The sequence below is a fragment of the Anabrus simplex genome, chromosome 7 (assembly GCF_040414725.1).
Source record: "Anabrus simplex isolate iqAnaSimp1 chromosome 7, ASM4041472v1, whole genome shotgun sequence".
Lineage (NCBI taxonomy): Eukaryota > Metazoa > Arthropoda > Insecta > Orthoptera > Tettigoniidae > Anabrus > Anabrus simplex.
In genome coordinates, this window is record NC_090271.1 from 4,209,878 (window position 1) to 4,233,159 (window position 23,282).

Here is a 23,282-nt window from a genome sequence, read left to right on the forward strand (position 1 = left end):
CAGATAAAATTGTCGGAGGGGGGGGGAATCCCTCCCTTCCCCCCGCGATTTCGTACCCTGTTCGTATTCAAGAAAAGGGGTGGATGGACACGTCACTCGTACAAGATTTGATACGAACGGTTTGGGGTAATGTAGCAGAGCCCCTCCAATGCTGGCCCTTCTCGTGTTGGACAGTTTTTTTTTTTTTTTTTTTTTGCCGGTATGTCATTTAGGTCGTATTGTCAGTTCATAATGAGAAGAATATTTTCTAGTGTCGATACTTCAAACCCACGTTTCTAACTTACCTGATGTACGCTATTTGACTTTTCAGAAAAAATCTCATCCCAAATGACGATAACCGCAAATGAGTTGAACCAATTGTGTTTATATTATATTTGATTTATCTTTTAATTGTAAATAATTTGTAAAGATCTGAATTCCTTGAATAATTTACACATCTGAAGTTTTTGCCTGTAATCTTCGTCAAAAAAGTGCGTTAATTACGCGAGAAAATACGGTATTTAGCATTTTGTTGTGTGTGCCGTTGTGACATAAATATTATTATACGTATGTGTCATAAATGAGAGTGATTAGGTACATTTTCTTGTAACCATTTTTAAGTTTTCTTAGTTTAAGATTTTAAATTTAACGGTCAATTTACATTGTAACTGTAGATATGTATGCCTTTTATCCTGACCTTTCTTCACGTAGACTGTGGTGAGCTATCTGTTTCTAAAACTTGGCAGGTATGCGTTCCATTGCTTTTTTGGTCTCTTGATCCCTTCGCTTGTTTTTCACTACTCTGTATAGCAATTTCATATTTCCTCTACTGTCCTCTTCCAGTTTGTCTGCAAACTCATTCCATTTCTTCTCTTTTTGTTCCCTTTCAATGTTCTTTACAGCAAGTTTCTTGTTGCTGTATACTCCTTGAAGTCTTTCTATTTCTTGTTCATTTCGTTCTTGTCCCTGTTTTTGTTTTTCCTTGTCCAGTGCCTTCTTTATTTGCTTTCTTTCTTTCACCGCTGTTTTCACTATTGTTCAACCATGATGTCTCCGTTTTTCTTTTGATAGAACTTGTAACTCCACATAGGTTTTTGGCGTCTCCCACAAAGGTGTCTTTGAAGGCCTTCCACTCTTCATTAACGCTGGTTACTTCACCCTTCGGCAAACTCTGTTGAATCCTTAGTTTGTATTCTTCCTTTATTTGGACTTCTTGCAACTTCCAAGTTTTAACCCTTGGTTTTTTCATAATAATTTTCTGCATTTCATTAGTCTTATGTTTAAAGTCTACTACCAACTATCTGTGGTCACTGTCCATGCTTTCACTAGGGATGACCTTTACATCTGTGATGTACCTGCCACCATCTTTATTCGTGATTACGTAGTCGCTCAATCTTCTATACTGGCCATCCCAACTGTACCTTATGACTGTCTCTTTTTTTGAAGAATGTATTTTTGATTATAAGATCATTTCCTCTGCACAGATCTAATAGTTGTTCTCCATGTGGACCAATGATGTTCTCGTACCCAAGTCTATCTACCTCAATTTGCGCATTTAGATCTCCAATAATAATAATAATAATAATAATAATAACAACAACAATATTTTCCTCATTAACTGTATCTTCCAGGTCATAGCGAAATTTCTCTTTGTCTTCCTCACTGCAGCCCCTCTGTGGGGCACACACTTGTATGACGGTGTACTTAGTGTTCTGCAATTTCATGAACATTTTAATGATTCTATCACTTTTGCAGATAACTTCAGCTGTAGCATCAGTCCCTTCGTTAATTAAGAATCCAACACCATTTTTCGCTACCTTCTCCCGTTCACTCCAGTATAATTTATATTCTCCACGAAGTGTCTTACTTGCAATCCCTTTCCATTTGGTCTAACTTAGTCCCAATATCGATATTTTTCTTCTATCCATCATGTCTAGAAGTTCTTCTACCTTTCCAGTTAATGATAGAATGTTCATAGTTCCGATTCGGTATTTGGGTCTCTTTTTTATTTGAGGTTTCCTTTCAGAACATTGTATATCAGTCTTACGGTCATCATACTTTACAATTGTCTGAGAGGACGTGTCAGTCTGTTCTATAATCTTCTTTCCGAGGCTCTTTTTCTTAGTGAAAGGGACTGTACTCAGTACTCTCCTGCTGACTTGCTAGGCCTAACGCATAAGAGGATTTTTTTTCAGGGTTTACTCCTTTAGCCTTTGAGGACGCCTTCCTCGTCCTTCAAGGCAGTAGGTTCCATCTGTACACCCCACACGGGTGGGTTGCCTCTTCCGCCATCTCCACCGTACCGAAGTCCATCTTGTCTGCCGTAGATGCCATTGAGGTCTTCATCCTTAACCCAAGGCAAGGGCCCTCCATATTTATGACCCCTGGAGAGAGGGTGTCCCAGTATTTTAAAATCCCCAGGAATTGGGCTATCTGTTGGTCCGCGGGTTGTATTGGTTATGTCAACCAGCCCTACATACTGTAGGGGCCCCCTATCCGCCATCTGGGGATGCGCTCTGTAGGGGTCAGGTTCCCCTGGTTACTTATTGGAGGTTAACCCCACCCACAAGAGTGAGGTTATTTGCAGAGAAATCCACATTTATATAATTATTTAATGTACCATATGTATGACTTAATATCTCATATGGGCCGTCAGGGTACGGCTCAATATGATGTAATCAAAATCAAATCAAAATCTCTGTATTTGCAAATGAGGCGTCTACCTCGGTGGCAAATGGTACACTAAAATACATTATTGTCAAGCACTAAATATTAAATTAACAAGAGAAGAAAATTTTCCTATAATACAATATTATACAATTTACGCTAACAATGTTTTCTATTAAACACACAGCTCATCCTTAATAAATTTATATTGTTTACAAAATTCTACTTATAATATCTCCTGTACTACTTACAAATATAGTCAACTGATATACACTATGTGGAATACTTCAAATGATACCATGCAACTGGTATAAGATTAATATTTACATTGCATTTATTTATTTACTGTTTTTTTTTTTTTTTTACTCGTTCTGGATCCTAAGCAGCATAACGACCTGCTGCGTCTTAACCAGAGCCCCTTTTGCCACCACTTTTCAGAGTTCCTGAAGGGCTTTCACAGCTACCGTAGCGGTCCCAGGGCCCTCGAAGTCCCCACTGTACTTCACCCCTACATGCAGTCCCCTACTTTGGCTGTCCAAACTCCTTAGACCAGTGGATGGAATTAATTTATTCACACACATTTTTTTATTTACAATAACCTGCACTGGTCGAATGCCCTCTAACACTTCATTTATTTTCTCTGTTGCTGATAATCATTTATTTTCTCTGTTGCTGTTTATTCTCTTCTTGAATATCTGTACAGATTTTGGAAAAGGATCAAACACTACCCCTGGTAAACTGTTCCACTCCTTCACACCCTTTCCCAATGAATGAAAATTTACCCCAATCGCTTCTGCTAAAATTCCTTCTAATTTTATATTTGTGGTCAGTCCTGCCGATATAATTATTTTCCAACTGAAGCCTCTCATGGATGTCTCCCCATGCTGCTTCTCCTGTATAGGCTCTATATAATCCTATAAGTCTAGTTTTCTCCCTTCTCTTACTTAAAGTTTCCCACCCAAGTTCCTTTAACATTTCTGATACACTACTATTTCTCCTGAAATCCCCTGTTACAAATCTTGCTGGTTTTGTCTGCACACTATCTATTTCTTTTATTGGGTATTCTTGGTGAGGATCCCAAACACTGTTTGCATATTCCAATAATGGACGAACCATACTCAAGTAACTTTTTTCTTTTAATTCTTTGTTGCATCCTTTAAGTAGCCTCATTATGACATGTAACGATCTGTATGCTTTCCCAAGAATGTCATCAATGTGACCCTTCCAGTGCAAATTACTTTCAAATCTCACACCTAAGTATTTGCACTTACCATCTTTTGGGATAACTACCTCATCCAAAGTATATTCAAATTCAGTTTTAAAGCTCCTGTTCGTAAATGTTGCAACAGTTGATTTGCCTCCATTAACCTTAATATTATTTTCTTCAACCTATTGTTGGATACTTTCAAGGTCCCTTTGTAATTCTGAACAATCCTCAATGTTGTTTATTTCCCTATAAACAATTATGTCATCTGCATACAATCTTATTTTTGATGTTATACTGTTCCCTAAATCATTTGCGTATTGATCTGTCTCTGTCTTATCCTTGGCTTTGACAAAATGAAAGTGACTGAGGTATGAGCGATGCTAGTAATGCCATTCCTTACGCAGCCAGTCCCTGCCATGAATGGTGTGAAACTGTTGCTCATAGGGTCGGTTGGTGCTTGCATTTCTGTGGGCTTGGCAGACTGATATGTAATAGCAACTTCTGGCTCGGTGAGGAAAGCAACGGGAAACTACCTCACTCCTCATTTCCCTAGTACGCCTCTTCAGTGATGCCTAGGCCATCTATGACGGCTCATGGCAGAACTGTTGAGGATCCAACCAGCCTTCGGGCTGATGACTAAACATACATATTAAGAAAAGTACGGACCGATTATACTACCCTGTGCAATTCCCTTCCAAACTTTCTCTTCCTGAGATACATTATTTCCTACTTTGACTTTCTGAACCCTTGAATTTATAAATGTTTTTATCTAACGTGTAACCCTTACGTCCAATCCTATTCCCTCCAATTTCTTTAATAATATTCCATGTTCCACTCTACCAAAGGCTTTGGAAAGATCTATGGCTATGCAATCTAACTGACCTCCTGAATCCAATTGATCTGATATGTCCTGCTGAAATCCCACCAGTTGTGCCTCACAAGAAAATTTCTTTCTGAATCCATACTGGCTCCTCATGAACCAATTTTTATCAACACATATCCCTCTGATGTACTTCGATATTAAACTCTCCGGTATTTTACAAACTATACTGGTCAGGCTTATTGGTCTGTAGTTCTCTGGTTTCCTTTTATCACCCTTTCCTTTATAAATTGGTATTATTATAGATTCCTTCCATTCCTTTGGTATTACACTATTATTCATGACATAGTCAAAGAGAAATTTTAAATAAGGCACTATGTACCACCCCATTGTCTTTAATACCTCCCCAGTAATTTGATCACTTTCTGCTGCTTTTCCTTGCTGAAGCAGTTGGATTTCTCTGAAAATATCTTCATTTGTGAATGAGAAGCTTCTTGTTTCCCTCTGTCTCCCTCTCTATCTTCTGTTTCGGTTTCCAACTCTTGAAAATCATCTACTGAATCTCTAAATTCCCTACTAAATAAGTTTGCTTTCTCAGTATGTGTTAAATAGTGTTCACCCCCTTCTCCCACCATTGCAGGAATTTGGATTCCTTTTCCTTTTTGATTCCTGATATATGAATACAGCTTTTTCCATTTTCCTTTGTGGTCATTACCCTCTTGAAGTATGCCATTCATATAATTCTCTTTTGCTTCCTTTTTCACTCTATTCAGTTCCCTCATTAGCTGTTTTCTAGTTTCTCTACTCTCCCTACCCTCTTTGATTTTCCTGTTTACTATTCTACAGTTTCTTTTTAATTTTCTTATTTCCCTTCTATAATAAACAGGCTCTGAGGTCATTTTACCCTTCTTAATAGGTACAAATCTCTTCTCTCCTTCTCAAATGATTCCTTTAAATTTAGCCCAAAGTGTGTCCACATTACTCCCTTCACTTATCCAACAACTGAATTGTGATTTAAGGTAAGTCCCAAATTCATCAACTTTAGTTTTTCTGTACAATTTCTTGTCTTGTGTAACCCTCTTATTAAGCCTTTTTGGTACGAGTCCTACATCCATTATTACAGCCTTATGGTTTCCTGTTCCTTCAATTACCTCAGTTTTATCAACAATTTCCCATGGTTTAACCAAGAATACATCTAGTTAGTTATTGAGACGAGTCGGTTCTTGTACTACTTGTGTAAATCCTCCCTCCCAAATTAACTTATTTGCCAGTTTCTGTTCATGGGCTTCACTTGCAGCTCCATTCCATTCAACTTCAGGCAAATTTAGATCTCCCCCAATTATTACCATATCATTATTATTGTTTTTATGAGTATAATCTATTATTTTCTCAAAGATTTCCATGTCTCTTTCCTCTCTTCCAGGCCTGTATGTTCCTATAATTCCCACCTCCTTCATATTATCACAAACTAATTTTATCCCTAATATTTCGTCCCTTTCATCGGTAAACCATTCATGTGAACAGTAAGTTTCCTTCACCAGAATAAACACCCCCCCCCCTCCCTTTTTATCTCCTCGGTCTCTACGATGGATTGTGTACCCTTCTGGAAATACTTCTCTATTACCCACCCCTTCTCTCAACCATGATTCCACTCCTATCACCACATCAATTTCATAAGATTCCATCAATGTACCAAATTTTAATTGTTTATTTACTGTTTACTGAAAGAAGGAATAGAAGGAATGGTGAAAGGCAAACGAGGAGGAGGAAGGAAAAAATATCAAATGTTGGACAATATTCAAGGAAATAAATAATCGGACATGAAAAGCTTGGCGCAGGACAGGCAACAGTGGAAGAGGTTCATCCCATGACAAGACCTGCCATAAGGCAGAACACCTAGATAGACAGTTTACCAAGAGCAATTTCAGACCCCCTTCCTCCCAAAAACTTGACTGTTGCAATTGGGTAACTTGAAATTCCTTACTATCCTGAGTTTCTTTTTCTAGTTGACTGAGCCAGCTTGAAGCACAGCTGGCTCTTTCTACTAGTTTTCCTGGTCAGTATTATAACTCAAGGGAGTTGCCTGTTTTACAGTACATATCTTAAGATTAATAAAATCTAGGACAGTATTTGCTATCTTTCGTTTACCTGAATTGTTTAGATGGAGGCCATATTTTATATAACAGTTTCTCTCAAAACTGCTGCATTCAATAACCTGAGTATTCCGAAAATGTTTACAAATTTTAACAATATCTGTATTGACCTTGTCCACTTCAATGTACACACGAGTCTCTACTCAAATCATGCCTGTGGGGCACGATCACTACAAAGACGTTAGTGTGGGTCAGCTTCCGTAGTGTATGTTTAAGTTGTGATCTTACATTCTTGGCGTCGTCGTGAGCTACGTCGTTCGTCCCACCGATGATAAGCACTGCATCGCCGCTCCCGAAGTTCCTAGTTGCTCCTTCTACATTTTCCAGAACACTGCTGATAGAAGCTCCTGGATATATTTCTCCGGTTGCTGCTATATTCTCGTCGTTAATCACTCCCGCAATTCCCCTTCCTTGGCTATCACCAAACACAGCTACCTTCGCTGATTTAGGCCTAACTGGGTCTTGAATCTGAATTCTAGGCCTAAATTTTAAACTCGGCACGGCAACGGCAGCAGATCGCGATGATTGGGTTTCATGCGCGCGATCACTTTCTTCCAGAATTAAATTATTTAGGGCAGAAAATCTATTTCTGATGTTTATTTCCGGAAATTCAGTTGTAGACTTCTTCTTAGCCGGCCATCCATGAACTACTTGACACCACGTGCTCGAGTTTGTTACTGGTATCACTCGAAGAATGGTCAGTCCCAAATTCTAGCGATCGCAGTCTTTCTTTTAATTCTTGATTTTCAACTTTAAGAGTCTCATAATCCTTTTTTAGAATGTTTATAATTTCTAATGCACTTTTATATTCCTCATCGACTGTTTTCGGTGCTTCGTCAACGCCGTCCCCAACAACAACATTCCGAACACACTGCTCACAAATCCAGTCAACATTTTCATTAGTTTTTACATCTCTAGGGCAGTTTCCGCACTTATAACGCCACCATCGATCACATGAATCACACAACATTCCATTTTCACTAATCTTCGACATTTTCCGCACTTTTCGTCACATTTTACGGTTAATTTACTCAGAGAATAAAACACAACGTCGTCATTACCGAGCGCCATTTTGAAAAAAAAAATACTAATACTAAATGGATGTAACCCTCCATAGCCATACATACAAGTAATAATAATAATAATAATAATAATAATTGCAACCTTACCAATTAGTAAACAAAACATCCAATTGAAAAGCACAAACATCAAGAAGAAAACAAGCACAATACTTACCGAAAGGCAGTAGCATAAAATATGAAGCGTGGAGGGCAAAAGCGAGAATAAAAAGGCCAGGGTCTTACATAACTTTGACAGGTTGCCAGGTAAATATTGCTAGCTACTAAATGACACACCAGATAAATTTAAAATGAAGAAAATTTACTAAGTAAATGTAATTTGAAAATGGTATAAAATAAGAACAATAAAAATATATATTTCTTTTTTTTAAATTTAAAAATGCAATCAAACTAGATGAGAAAAACAGTATTTTAAAATAAGGTTGAAATTAAGGTGAAATGAAGCTCACATTAACATAGGTTTCCGCCAGAATTAAGGTTTGAAAATTCATTAATAACTCATTACCTTACATATAGAAACATTAAAATTGGTTGCAACCGATATGCGGGCTCGCGATATAAAATCTCTTTAAAATTGAAATTTGCTACACTACTAAAATGCTCAATTATAAGACGCACACAAGGACACACGAAAAAGAAAAAAAATTAGTGGCTCCAACCGCGAATAAACATTACACCAAAGAAACGAGCTAGATGAAAACACAGTTAAATAATAGCGCACAGCAACCCCAACAAAATGAAGTATATTAAAGGAAATTTACAATTAACGGTGCGCACATAATAATAATAATAATAATAGAACACTGAAGCACCCAACAGGAGCTACCCGTTACCGACGCGAAGCCAAGATCCCATAATAATCATCAAAGCCACCCAAAAAATAACGTATCATCAGATTAGATAAGAAGGGATGACATGACGTAATAAAGACAAAAGCAAGGAACCCAAACAATGGGAGAAAGGTAATAAGACAACGAAAGAAAACTCCCATTATTAAACTTAATTTCGACCAGCAAATTTCAATTTTAAGATTTTAAGTTATTAAAAATAATAATAATAATTATTATTATTATTTATCCAAGAGGTGATAGTACCAGTTTACATTAGCTTTAGTTAATCAATTTACCTGCGGTTTACATACTTTAGAACAGAGGGGGCCCTGGATTCCGCTACGATGCGAATATGAGGTGTCATTAATAAACGCCCGTAACAATGCAATAATAATCACGTACAAATAATCAGCCACGAAGGCAATAGGACCAAATCAGACAGCAAATACAACCAACAGGGAAAAATTAAGGGAGAAAACACGCACCGAAATGAATTACGAAAGAATAAAAGTAATAATAATAATAATAATAATAATAAGATTCATCATCATTATGAACATCAAGAAAAACAGTAGGCAATAATGCACACCGACAAAACCGTAAGATAAAATCACTTACACAAAATACCGCCTCATAGATTCTTAACTAGCGATCCCGAGCTCCCTACATTACATTAATTTTCTTTGTCCAACGGATTCAGTTCAAATATATATCAAATTTTGCTTACAAGGTTACACTATACCAAAGTTGCGTTTATGATGGTCATGTCCACAATGAAATTACTCACACTAGTGTCTGAACGAACGGGATCCCTTCAATAAATTATAATTTTCAGTACTTACTTGGAGTTAAGATATCCAACTTACAAGACACTTAAAACTTTTCATACCGATAACGGTTAACTCATAGCACCAAGTTTACATGTTACATTAAGAAAATATTAAGGTTGGAGCACACTGGATAACTTTCAAAAGAATAACAGGGCCTAGCCCTAACATCATCTTTTAACCGCCGGAGTCCGGCTCCATTGTAATCGCTTTCCTTTCTTGCCAAGCCGTCCACTTGGGAGCTTCACACAACGCAGCCATCTTGGAGAGTAGCGGCGAGCAGACTACTGCCGACTACTGAGCTCACACCCTGAGCTGGGCGAGTAGCCAGTCCCACAATTCAACGCGTGCACCGCGAAGGTGCGCATAAGTTACAAATGATAATTCAGCGCATCACATAGTCCAGTCAAATGCCTGACAATAATGGATGAGAAACTTTGAATTAAATTGGTCTGGTAACCTCCACAGTTAGGTAACAGTTCCAACAATGGCCGATAATATAGATAACGGCTGGATACACAAGTCGACATGACAGATGAATAAATAAATACTCTTAGATGCTTTGATGTTATAATTCAGTTATGTCCAGTAAATATTAGTTCCCATTTTCACATTACAATAATAATAATAATAATAATAATAATAATAATAATAATCAAGCTCGATATTTGCATTAGTTGCCCGTGGGTGAGAGCATATTGTTTTCAAGTTATAACTGTTTATTGCACTTACGTCAACCAAACGACATCAATCCTATATGTCTACAAGCAAATCATGTTGTGTTTGTAATGCTTTGCACAAATTATATGCATGTTATGAATTTTTATATATCCATGCATGCAGCAATTGTCTTGGTGTTTTTCATAAATGGAAATCCTGCACATCCAGGATAACTTGTAAAAAATGTAATAAAAATACCATCACACTTCGTTACATGATGAAACAAGGACTCTGTCACAGATATCACCAACAGCAAACACATCAGAATACCAATCTCATCAAGGAGCAAATCACACTCTAAAAACCAACCCTGCAATTCAAGTATTGATGAGTACATCTCTTGTAAAAATCAAGGGTCTTTGTGAAAAGTTTCATATAGTTCTAGCAATCCGTGACAGTGGTTCTCAGAGTAATTTCATTTCAGAAAACATTGTCCAACTTTTTTTGAAATCCCATACAATATTACAAGCTTTTGGAGATCCCTCTTCACATTCGGATGCATGTCAACATAGAAATACTTTCTTACGTGAGTGACTACAGCCTAAATATCAATTGTGTAGTTCGTCCTAAAATTACGGGTAACATGCCTGCTTCATACATTAAATGTAAAAATTGGAATATACCAAAAATATATTACATTGGCAGATCCAGGATTTTATAAACCTTTTCATTGGAGCCCCAGTATTCATGCATCTTCTGAAGATGCTCGCTAGAATCGTTCAGACCGGGCGAGTTGGCCGTGCACGTAGACGCGCGCGGCTGTGAGCTTGCATCCGGGAGATAGTAGGTGCGAATCCCACTATCGGCAGCCCTGAAAATGGTTTTCCGTGGTTTCCCATTTTCACACCAGGCAAATGCTGGGGCTGTACCTTAATTAAGGCCACGGCCGCTTCCTTTCAACTCCTAGGCCTTTCCTGTCCCATCGTCGCCATAAGACCTATCTGTGTCGGTGCGACGTAAAGCCCCCTAAGCAAAAAAAAAAACAACGTTCAGGCAACTGTCCCATTTTACAAAACACACATCTTGCTTGGATGCTCAGTGGTAGTTCTCATCAAGCAACACCACCAAAGGAAATAATAAATACTCAATAATTCATCCTCACGCTTTAAAATCAACTCCAGAAGTTTTGGAGCATGGAAAAAATAAATCTTGTTGTTTATTCACCCCAAGAAAGAAATACAAAGACATTTTCAAGAGTATACTGAAGGCGACAGACATGGAAGATGTACAGTAAGCCTTTACTTTGAGAATGAGCATGAGAAGCTCGATCGATAATTCAGAGGAATTCGCCCTCCAATATTTTCACGTATTAGAAAGAAGACTTCAGAGATAAGCAGTTACGCCAAGGAATACATTGATTGCATGACAGAATACAAAAGCACATGGACACATGCAACAGATTCAGCAAGTGACTACTTGCAACATCATCGTGTCTTTAAACGACCTAGTAGCAACACAAAATGCTGTGTCGTATTAAATTCCCCGGCAAAGACTGAGCATGAATGACAGACTTCTTGTAGACTACCTCTAGTTCATTATTCTGATATTTCGCACCAAACATATTGCATTCACTGCAGACATCGAGAAAATGTACCATAAAATAAATATCAGCCCACTTACAATGCATTCTGTGGCAGGAAGATCTTAAGGAGACGCTCAACACGTACACTCTTGCTGTAGTTACATATGGAATTTCATCCACATCTTTTCTTGCAACAAGAAGCTTACAGCAACTCGCCACTGACGAAGTAGAACGCTTTCCCAGAGTATCCATTATTTTCAAGTGAGATTTCTACATTGACGAATGCATGTCAGGTGCTAACTCAATTGAAGAAGCCCAAATTCTCCATTCTGAACTTTCAAATATGGAGGTTTTAATTACACTAGTTAACAAATTTAAACTTTTTTTTTTGCATCTGGTTTGTAAATGGGTGGATTTACCTAATTTTGGGGTGCTGAATACACTGGTAAAATCAGTTTTTCTCTATGACGTCACATTTCCTAGATATACAGCAGAATAAAAAACGGCAATAGCGAAAATTGACACAATTAAGTCAAACAAAAATACACATTCAGAACGTTTGAAATCAATACTGTTTTGTATGTATATATGGGCATGATGCCAATAAAAGGTCCAAATTAGTTCGGAAGATATTTTCACCTTTAATCGTCTTTGGTTTTTGAAAAATGCGACGACAGAGCTCTTCTTTTGTTTGCCGTTTCATCACTGTCCCTAACAAGACCCCAGCAGTAGTCACCCATCATCGAAGGGTTCCAATGGCCTTGGTAACGGTGTTCCATGGTAAGAATGTCTTGGTGAAAGCGTTCACCATGCTCATCGCTTACGGCTCCCAAATTTTCCAGGAAGAAATCGAGGTGAGAATGTAAAAAGTGAATTTTAAGCGACATTCTACACCCCATGTTCTTATAATTGTCCAACAGATCATTCACAATAGTAACATAGTTTTTGTCTTTCCTGTTACCCAAAAAACCCTTCACAATTGCTTTAAAAGAAGACCAAGCAGCTAATTGGATATCTGTGAATTTGGTATCAAAGGTTGGGTCTTTCAGCAATTTTTTAATTTGTGGTCCAACAAATATACCCTCGTTCAGCTTTGCCTCACTTAATTTGGGAAACTTTTCTTTTAAGTGATTGAAGGCCTCACCTTCTTTATCCAGAGCTTTTACAAAGTTCTTGATAAGGCCCAACTTGATATGAAGGGAAGGCAAAGTGATTTTATCGGGCTCAACCAATGGGGTATTGTTCACATTTACATTTCCAGGAACATATGACTTCTTTATAGGCCATTCCTTGACTGTATAGTGGTTCTTGGTGTCACAGCTGTCCCAAAGGCACAAAAAGCAGCAGTATTTCGTGAATCCAGCCTGTAAACCTGTAAGGAGTGCAACAACTTTTAAATCGCAGCAAAGCTGCCATTCGTGATCCTTATATTTGATTGCCTCTAGCAGCAAAGCCATGGCTTCATAAGTTTCTTTCATGTCTACTGCATAAGCCAAAGGTACCGATGGAAATGCATTGCCATTATGCAGTAGTACTGCTTTCAAGCTGCTTTTACTGGAGTCACTAAATAGTCGCCACTCCTGTGGATTATGTTGTACACCTAGCTGCATCATCAGACCATTGACATCTCTACATACACACATTGAATTCTGCATATCGAAATATTGAGCGAAGGAAGCACCTCTTGATCTGAAACAGGAGATTTTTGTCCCTGGAGCTAGAATGTTCCGTTGCTGCAGTCTCGACCCCAAGAGTTCAGCTTGCTGTTTCAAAAGTTTTAGATCGCGAACCAAATCATTCCATTCCTCTTGATTAAAGAGCAGAGGTGAAGCGTCATGATATTGAAGGCAGTACTCTTCTATATGTTCAGTACTTTCTGATTCACTTGACATGGTGTCTGGTTCTGTGGCTTTCAAGTTACAGACAGGAACAGGCAACCCCTCATCATGGGGCACAGGCAAATGCACTGAAGATACATTTGGATACTTTATTTTATGTCTAGTTTTGCTTGAATGACCCGAAATATTTGTAAGACAGAAGTAACAGTCTGAATAATGGTCTTTAGGCTCGCACCACACCATCGGAACAGCGAATGGCATGCCTCGGCGTTTTCCTTTCAACCACTCGGTTAAGGTTGTAGTACAGGTTATGCAGGCAATATGAGGTGCAAAAATTTATCTTGATCACCTACAGGACAATCAAAATACAATTTATATGCCTTCTTAACCAAATCAGTGATTGGTTTTCTTTGGGCTTTTGGAGTGAATTTCCCACACACATAACAAAAGTTGTCGGGGTGGTTTAGACAGCAACAAGATTTACTAGTTGCCATTTTTCTTAGTGTAAGTTTTAAACGCAAAAAGTTTACACTATCTTTCACAGGAAACACTCACTGAGGATCTCTTTCACACCACTGGATTACCACACCAACCATTTACTGACGATTTGTAGATCTTCTAGCTCTCCTCTGCAAATCAATAAGAAACAATTAGACATCAAAACAGAAGAACAGCAAAAAGCAAAATACTGAATACAAAAATTAAAAAAACCTTTAAAAACTCAAAAATGGTACGTGTTAGAACATTTTGAAAGGTCTATTCGGATTCTACACACCAAAATACATACTAGTTGATGTATCACATGCCAGATGCAAAATGGCTGTTGACTAGTGTTATTGTGAATGGTGTACGAACAGTCAAGAATTGTTGAATTCTATTCCTACACACTTTCAAGAAGTTCAACACGCTCTCAATGACAATACTGACATCGTAAGAACTTTAGGTCTTATCTGGCAAGCGGCCATTTGTCAGTGATGGTATTTCTCATCAGCAGTCGATGAGCAACATTAGGATTTGTCCTTCCTAGAGTAACAGCAATATTCGATCCCTAAAATTTACTAGCTCTTATGATAATTCATTGCAAGATATTTATGCATTAGATATTTGTACATAAGTTTTCATGTCAGTTGTGTGTTTTTACATTTGTTGAGTTATTAGATGTATTACATTAAGGCTGAAGATGGCCAGCCAAGGCCAAAACTAGTCCCCAGTTTAGTAACGTAATTCAATAATATTGTATAATATAGTATTGAAAAAGGTGGACTATACGACATTAATTTAATAATTATTATTGAGATATTTATGACCGAGCTCGATAGCTGCAGTCGCTTAAGTGCGGCCAGTATCCAGTAATCGGGAGATAGTGGGTTCGAGTCTCACTGTCGGCAGCCCTGAAGATGGTTTTCCATGGTTTCCCATTTTCACACCAGGCAAATGCCGGGGCTGTACCTTGAATAAGGCCACGGCCGCTTCCTTCCACTCCCTAGGTCTTTCCTATCCCATCGTCGCCAAAGACCTATCTGTGTCGGAGCGACGTAAAACAAATAGCTTGAGATATTTATGCAACGTCTTTGGCAAATAAAGGCACATTGGGATGATCCATTAACCTCACAACGTTTGCTACTTTCTAACCAACTTCAACATTTAAAAAATAAGCATGCCATGTCTAGTGATGATCCATGGCAAAGGAAATAACATTTAAGTTCATGGGTTTTTTGATGCCTCAGAACGGGCATATGTATTCTGTATCTGTATAAGATCTAATCCTGAAGGGAGGACGGCTATCATGCTGCATTTTGCAAAATAAAAATAGCGCGGCTAAAGCAAATCACACTACCACATTTAGAACTATGTGGAGCTTTATTGCTACTGAGACTTATAAAGAAAACACTTACCAGCGTATTTTGACCATTGAAAGTGTTAATATGTGGACAGATTCTATGCTTGTATTAAATTGGCTTGCTTCCTGCCCCATGTTTCCAATCATGTGGTAAAAATTCAAGGCATTATTTCCATTTTCCAGTATTGCGCTTTTTACTATATTTTTTTCTCTTCACAATTGTTTTTTTTCACGTCAACTGTTCTTAGAATTCTATAGGAGCACAATTACTTATTCAATTATATTTATCTATATACTTACTTTCCCGCAACCGAAGAAAATTACTGGATCATCAAACTATTCTCCATTTTACTTTGGCGTTTGAAACCACAGTGCCTGATGTTAAATATATCGCACTGATCACCGGGAGCTGGCAAGTTACTTCAATAGATCTACTCATCTTCAACTCCTGCACGATTATGGATCTTCGTATGTGTTCGATTATGATATGACTTTGTGCCTGACAGTGTTTAAAAAGCTGGCTCATTTAACCGTTCTCCGCTATTCATAAACATTATAAGACTTTGCCTAACACTGCGTGTGCCATACTGCCGCTCAGAAAATTACGCACTGTTATCTTTTAAGTGACTTACATTTTACTCCTGAATTTTACAGTGTCTACCCACGTTCATTTTTATATCGCTTCTTCTACTGATCCGGAGTGTACTTGATCTTTTATCTCCTTTTCCTATGCATTGTTTTTCATGTTTTAATCGGTTGGTAACCTATATTATGGTGGTTACACAAAACAAGTACAAAACACAATAAAGGGGGGAAGTAAGAGCAACTACACACTATCAGAAAGCACTACACCACTCAGCGAAGCATCAGCTGGACAACACGGGTGATCCGCCACAACAAAATACGTAAATATCAGTAGGGCCAACTAGTGGACAATAAACCAGGAAGGTGGAAGGAGCTAGGACTTTACCGAGGGCATGGACCTGGCTTAGGTTATGGCTTCTGAAATAATTCCCCGTGATCCTTAAATATGAAAAATATTATTTACAAAAGAAATCTTACAAATACATTCCGAAACAAAATCCACCAATTTGTAACATACGAATTATGAGCTCTGTGATATACATAACCTAGATTTTCTTTGATAATGTCTACGTACAAGTTCGCAAATTTCAAACCAAGTATACATCTAGTTACAAATCCATTTGTAAAATGCAATTTACAGAGAAGTGAAAGTACCTTCCTAAACTCTAGCGTACATCAAGTGAACACTGAACTACCGGAGGCTATTCGGGCATCTTAGCTGAAATCTACTTGGATTTTTTAGAACATACTCAAATTGATGATAATATTCCTTTTTGGGCTAGATATGTGGATGATACTTTAGTAATCCTAGATGAAAGCACAGCAGACGCTGCTTCCACTCTTGTCAACCTTAATAACATTGACCTGCACATAATATTTACGCTCAATCTGAATCTGAACAAAGAATAATTTTTTTAGACTTAACCATCACTAGGCAACTGTATTCCTTAAAATTCAATATCTTCAGAAAGCCTACCCAAACATCTTCCACTATTCGTCAAGATTCCTCTCATCCACAAATCCATAAAAGAGCAGCTTATAATAGTATGGTTCATCGAGCCTATACTGTCCCAATGACCGAAAGTGATCTTAAAAAAGAATTGAACAATATCCGTATGATTGCTAAACTCAATGGATACAATAGTTCTTTCATTGAAGGTATTATCAATAAATACAAATATCGTCCTATAACCACTCTGAAAAAAGAAAAACCAAAAATTTCTTTATTTTCTACCTTTACGTTCAGTAAAGATATTTAATCGAAAGCGACTTTCAACCTATTAGGTCGTGTTACGTACATTTAGTACGTGATGAAGAGATGTTAAGTACAGAACAAAGATGGCCAACCAGACACCAGTGGGATCCGAACCCACAACCTCCCGATTTCTTACGTCGGTTGCTCTACCAATTGAGCTTTGGTGGCCTAGGCCATCTTTGTTCTGTTGGAAAGGATCTAAGCTACAGGTCTGGTACTACTACCATCACACTGTAGAGTGCGTTCAAGTTGCCCGTTGAGGGCCAAGTCAATGAATATTGAATTTTCACGAGCACATTGTAATCGAAAGCGACTTTCAACCTATTAGGTCGTGTTACGTACATTTAGTACGTGATGAAGAGATGTTAAGTACAGAACAAAAATGGCCAACCAGACACCAGTGGGATCCGAACCCACAACCTCCCGATTTCGCGTCGGTTGCTCTCTTCATCACGTACTAAATGTATGTAACACGACCTAATAGGTTGAAAGTCGCTTTCGATTACAATGTGCTCGTGAAAATTCAATATTCATTGACTTGGCCCTCAACGGGCAACTTGAACGCACTCTACAGTGTGATGGTAGTAGTACCAGACCTGTAGCTTAGATCCTTTCCAACAGAACAAAGATGGCCTAGGCCACCATAGCTCAATTGGTAGAGCAACCGACGCGAAATCGGGAGGTTGTGGGTTCGAATCCCACTGGTGTCTGGTTGGCCATTTTTGTTCTGTACTTAACATCTCTTCATCACGTACTAAATGTACGTAACACGACCTAATAGGTTGAAAGTCGCTTTCGATTACAACGTGGTCGTGAAAATTCAATATTCAAAGATATTTATAAGGTCACTAACGTTTTTAAAAGACATGATGTTAAAATCTCCTTCAGAACCAACAGTAATAACGCTAAAGTCTTACACAACTCATCATCTGTTAATAGAACTGATTGTTTTTCAAAATCCGGTGTATATAGGGTCAAATGCAACAGCTGCAATTTTTCTTATATTGGACAAACAGGAAGAAGCTTTAAAATACGATACTTGGAACATGTCAATGCCCTAAAACACAATAAATTTTCTGCAGTTGGTCAACACATGAATGATTATAATCATAAATTTACAGACATTGAACATGAAATGGTAATTCTCAAAATTATGAATAAAGGACCCCTCCTTAACATAACAGAGAATTGCTTTATAAATCTAGACCAATATTTTAATCCAAACTTCAATCTTAATGACATTTCTGAAAAATCGAACATTCTTTTTGACCTGGTCATTCAGCTTTTCAGACAATCAAAATCTAATATTAAAGGTCCGATTTTTCATTCTATTTATAGTATTTTTCTTAAACAATCTTCCATATTCCCACATCCCTCAGCCCCACCTTAATATCCTCTCCCCCTCCCCCTTTTCTTCTCTTCCATTATTTTTCTCCCTTCACCTCCTCAAAATTTCCTTTGAACCTCACCTACCCCCATTTCTCTCTTCAGCTTATTACAACACGCGTTAATTCCCTTATGACATATTTAAATATTTTCTTCCACCTGACCAAATTTCTTTCTTTCTTTCTTTCTTTCTTTCTTTCTTTCCTTGCTGTCATTTATTCAGAGTCAAATGTATGGTCCGCATTGAACTACGAATTTCTATCCACCTTTATTTAACTCCATATATGTTAATCCTCCTCGGGTAACATCCATCGTCCTTCAAGATTCTAGAAACAGATGAGCTTTCTTCTAGCATCTTACTTCGCATCAACATTTCTTTCAAGTTTATAAACATCTTGAGAAAACAATGTTACGGTACTGTATCTTAGAAGTGAAGCTTCCACAGTGTGAAGAATTATTTTATTTAATTTCTGGGTTGAACCGTGTTGTACTTGTTCACACATCATGTACAGTTTGCCGACGTTTCGAATACATTGCAGTATTCTTTGTCAAGGCTACTGAAATATCCCTACTCGATCCGAGGTAATCAGTCTTCCAGGCAGAAATTACACTACTAGAGTGGCCTTGATCTTGGCCTTTTATATCCTAGTCTTTCTGGCTGACTTAAGCCCTAGCTGTCTCGCGAGAATTCTGGAAAGTATGCGTCACAGCCAGGTAATGGGGACTTGCCCGCGCTGTTATGTAATGGGGTTGCGGCCCGTGTGTTTATGTTGTGGTCTGTATGTCTTAAACTATGAATGATAGGCATCCAAGAATTACTGATTTTATATCCTTCTTCTAAATTTGTTGTTCGGATGTTTCTTGATTTCGATAGCCTCGCGGATTTTCCTTTCCAGATTCCAGTCGCCTTGACAAAGAATACTGCAATGTATTCGAAACGTCGGCAAACTGTACGTGATGTGCGTACAAGTATAACACGGTTCAACCGGGAAATTAAATTAAATAATTACGGTACTGTAATTTCAATTGATCTCTGAATGAACAGCAGCATCGCTTGAAAATCAACCTTTTTCGATTTCCATGACCAACAACTTTAATATTACTTTTACAACTTGTCACTTTTATACGGCGCTCGGAACCTTTTCATGGATCTCTATTTTTTGTCATAATATAGCACATCTCTGGATTCCCAAGACTCCACGCACAACAATTACCTTCTTTCAAGTTCCAAAAAACTGAACAGCCTTTCCTGCATCCATGTGTTTTTACGTCTGTGAATATCTTAAAAAACGGTGTAACTTCATCTCAGTTGTTCTTCGAATATACAGCAGCAAATTTAAGAAGCCAGCATATGTTTAACCCCTCAGCGTCGCAGCCGTTTAAAGAGCTTCCTATCCCGCGGCCGGAAGAGATTTCAACTACGCGCGACAGAAATACATTGATTCACTTAAAGCGTTACTACTAGTATAAGAGTGGCCCGATATTCACGAAATTTGGAATTCCTTATGGTAGAACTATGTACATGAAGATAATTACATAATTGTTTCACATTTCCTTAGTAATTTAGTTCCGTGTGATAGAGTTCGAAGCACTCTTCGAGACAGAGACCCAAGCCACACTCCTGGCAGCAGTACACCGATGTCTTCTTTTCACCGTGTTTTGAACACGCGATACAACGTCTCTGAGGTTTGGATTTCTCACTCTTGGGTGCTAATTTCCTGATAAAACGTATTTTCTGCAACCTTGGAACTGTATTATCTGATGCGCGCCGGCCTTGAATATTTCGTTTCCCACCCGAGAAGCGTAATTTGTACTACGTAAACAAACCTTCCATCAGCTGAAACTGATAAGATAACTGCTTAATGTTTGTCCCTGTGACTTGTCTAAATATTATTGGAGAATCTAGGAATCATAATTCACTGTTGAAAGCTTCCGTTTGACCTGTATGCGTATCTATAGCCTCCTACACGAAATTTCCAAGTACTGGTTCCTCCTCATCGTCACTCTCATCATTTACCACTGCTACATCATCTATTTCATTATCACTACTGCTAATACTGCCACTACTACTTCCGACTAAACTTTCATTTGAATTATACAATATTTCAAGCACGCTACACTCAGCAGGAGCTAGCCATTCAGCGCGGTGCGTCACACAAACTGATGAAGCTGCAGCGGGACCAAAGCGGCAGGACGAAACTGAATGAGGGGAATAAAATTTATGACGAATCAAAACAACTCGATACATAATTCAGATTAAAAGGTCGATACATCGTCTTTCAAACGAGATATATAACATGCACAACTGCTTCTCGTGTCGTATGACAGAAAGCAGCACTAACTGATGCCTATACAGAGTACTCGTAGGGAGTTACGAAAAGACTTCAAACTGAGAAATAAAGACAAATATAATAAATAAACCGCACTCTTAATACAAAATTAGATCATCACACGAGAAGACAAACTTCTCAGATCACCATTTCTTTATTTTATTCTGTGGGAAAGAATGAAGCAAACGGACTATTAAAAAAGCAGGGATTGGTGCTCAGACATAATTGACATATATTTATCCTTGCAAAAGCAGCTACACTTTAACGATTTTCAATACTTATTTAGAACACTGATAAACCCGAAAATGTCTTCTTGGAAACAAAACAATTTGCATATCCATAACACCAAAACTCTTCGCGCTATAGCCGTAAATGCGAAACCATGTATGGGTCTATACCACGTATAGAGGTCGGCGGCTACGGAAGAAAAGGGGGTCTATACCACGTATAGAGGTCGGCGCTGAGGGGTTAATTCCTTGACCAACAACTGAAAAATTTCCATCCCTATCAACTTTTTAATGCTACACGGTGCACTGGTCTTTAACTGTAAATAAACGACTTGACTTTGGCTCCGTGGTTCTTCAATTGGATACCAGTGTCTTAAAGAAGCCAGCATATTCTAATCTCCTTGTCCAGCAACTCAAGAATTCTTTCTTTAACATCTTTTTAGTGCGCATTGGACTTTTTAATGCTGTACGGCGCACTGGACTTTATTCATAAATAAAACGACGTAACTTTGGCTGATTGGTTCTTCAATTGGATACTTGCATCTTAAAGGAGCCAGCATATTCTAGCAATTCAAGGATTCCTTTCTATAACATCTTCTTAATATGCACTGGACTTATTATGAATCTATTTCAGAGAGTTATTTTTTTAACATAGTGCAGCACAATATCTCACATGGTACCCTTAAGTTCATTCAATTCCAGTTTCAGTTCGCTCTTGATTTCGTCCTGTTTGGATGAAAGTTTGGTAAACTTATTAAGGAGAGCCTGAAATTGTTCGCTATCCATTTTATTATTCTCTAGAGATTGCTAGTTACGAGATTACTGTTACTAGTCGATCCCAATTCTGACACCAGTTGTGACGAGTTGGCAGGGTAGTAAGATAAATTAACACTAGTCTGGTAGCTTCTGTACTAAAATTTATTAACTAATGTTAATAAATCCCTTATACCTCGGTACAGAGTCAGGATTCCAGACTCCACACTTCTATATATATCTTGCTTCACTCAATATTTTGTTTACCCTCAACGCTTTCTGCTGTTCTTTTTTTCTTCTCTCTGTTTTTCCGATCACAGAGCCTAAGAGTAAATGGGCGGACCAGATGATGTCGCCAGACACACTCAAATTCCAACATGGCAGACATGGTAACCATTACAATATCTCTCTGCTCTTGCTGCACGCTGGAAAACATTTCCCATGCATATACGTGCACATCCTAATGTGGTTAATGAAGTTGTCTTTGATACTGGGTTCCCCGTTCACATCTCTAGAGGTAAGTCGACCTCTAACTCTTTCTGAAGACTTTAACCTCAACATAAAATTGCGTCACATATTGGATAAGAAATCTACATTCAGAATCACGTAATACCATACTAAACTATACCACTACCCTAATTCCATCTAAGGCAAAGCTAATAAAACACATGGCAGGTGCAGGCAGTCAGCCCCAAGCGAAATTATTCAACCCACACTTGAAAAAAACATGCCTATGGCATTGAAGGTTACACATTTAATATTTACATTAGTGAAAAAGGCAATGAGTCGAATCTATAGCTGCAAGTCATGCTTATATGCAGTTCAGCGTATCTGAAACCATCCATTATTGCCTCAGCACGCCGTCCAGGGCTGTGTCGTGGAATTAGCACATTCTGGTGCTGTGTACACTGGATCCTGAAGTCTGGCATTCGACTCCTGGGAATGCCATTACGTATGCAGTCTTCTTTGATCCTCGGCAAGTCCTGCAAGCAGGATGATGAAGTATAACAAACCTCTTCACTGCCTCATATGTATTTTTATACAATGCCGTGACCTAGGCCAGATACAATTGACTATATCCGCGACTTATGATATCAGTCTGACAATGAGTAGCGGGTATGATACCTGGTCACAAGAAGTCCGTATGGCAGTTAACTCACGCGTACCGCTCTAAATTGAAGAAATTGATCTAGTTACTTTATTTATACACTCACTGCAAATGTTCGGGCGAGCTAGTCTACTCCCTAAATGTGACTCTCAAATC

At 38.2% G+C, this 23,282-nt stretch overlaps 1 protein-coding gene and 1 non-coding gene across 6 annotated transcripts in view; both read left to right on the forward strand.

Annotated features, from left to right (window-relative positions):
- The window catches only part of Noc3 (Nucleolar complex protein 3), a 504,473-nt gene that overhangs the window by 177,612 nt on the left and 303,579 nt on the right, over positions 1 to 23,282 (forward strand). The window lies entirely within an intron of this gene.
- On the forward strand, positions 17,959 to 18,032 carry TRNAS-CGA (transfer RNA serine (anticodon CGA)). The gene has a single exon. It is a non-coding gene; the product is annotated as a tRNA-Ser (tRNA).